Source organism: Vombatus ursinus, unplaced genomic scaffold, assembly GCF_900497805.2.
Source record: "Vombatus ursinus unplaced genomic scaffold, bare-nosed wombat genome assembly UNPS02014852.1, whole genome shotgun sequence".
Lineage (NCBI taxonomy): Eukaryota > Metazoa > Chordata > Mammalia > Diprotodontia > Vombatidae > Vombatus > Vombatus ursinus.
In genome coordinates this window covers 1018175-1019285 of record NW_020954630.1, presented here as the reverse complement: position 1 = coordinate 1019285, position 1111 = coordinate 1018175, and the positions used below count along the sequence as shown (strand labels likewise).

Below are 1111 nucleotides of genomic sequence, written 5' to 3'. Positions count from 1 at the left end.
ACACACACACACACACACACACACACACACACACACACACACACACATCCTCCTTTCAAAACTAAATGCTTAACCTCCAGCCTTCCACAGAATCAGAATCAGAAACTGCTCTCAGAGAAGTCTCAGATAGCCCTTGACACTTCAATGTAAACTAAGGTTCCAAGTTCTCTCTTTGGGAAAGATTTGATTTCAAGCTTTCTCTGTAGAATGAAAGACTCTGACCCATTTGAGGGATTCTAGGTGTGCTATGCATGCATAGGGAGAGAGGTTTGATCCTTCTCAACAACCCTGACAAGACAGGCAGCCATCTTCCCAATCTGCACGCAATTGCCCTGATCTAGAGTTCTTTCTAAAAGAATTGTCACTTTTCAAATCCATTCATGTTTCAAACACATACGTACGCATGCATATATTGACAGACAATAGCTCGGTGGAGTCCATTTGGCTCTGGACACTCCCATGTTCTCCACTTTCAACCTGATCCCAGCCTGCTTCTCCTACTCTCCTGGGAAGACTAAATGTCTTCTACTTACTGCCAGGTACCCAGTTTCCTCCCAATGTAGTTACCATAGAATCTGCCAGAAGGAAGAGGGTCTTGGTGGAGAGGGGTTTAGGACAAAAGTCAGCTGTTCTTTTCCTGTCTTTCCTGGATCAGCAGCCTTCTTTTTCCTCTCTCAGGGACTGCTGGTTAATAGCCTGTTTTAAAGAGAAACTGTGTGACTTAGAAGAAAATGAAAGCTACTCTGTGCCATGAGTACTCCAGGAAGAGGGAGGAGGCGGGACTTTCTTGTGAGTAGAGAACACACACACATACCCACTGTCCTCCTGTTGTCACTTCTCTGTTGCCTGATATGATAAGCAGTGAAGGAATGGGGTGAGGGGGGTGGATTCTCACTCTAGCTGCAGGGAAGAAAAACCAGGGAGAGACAGATGACTGTGGTTGTTGTGAAAGGGAAAAGAACAATTCTTAGACCCCAAAGCAGACCTGCACAACACATGGCCCACAGGCAGTATGTTGTACAGGCCTGTTTTACATCCTCTATGTTTTTCAATGGCCACCTAAAATCCTTTGGCAGACTGTAAGTGACACATGGGCCAAATGTTGTGCAGG

At 45.5% G+C, this 1111-nt stretch overlaps 1 protein-coding gene across 2 annotated transcripts in view; it reads right to left on the bottom strand.

The window, feature by feature from the left end:
- LOC114027120 (GTPase IMAP family member 8-like) overlaps positions 1-772 on the bottom strand; it is a 20880-nt gene extending 20108 nt beyond the window's left edge. For both annotated transcript variants that reach the window (XM_027840975.1, XM_027840976.1), the window contains exon 1: positions 568-772. The gene's annotated coding sequence lies outside the window, so the exon portion shown is untranslated. The remainder of the gene's footprint in view (positions 1-567) is intronic.
- Positions 773-1111: the final 339 nt, after the last annotated feature.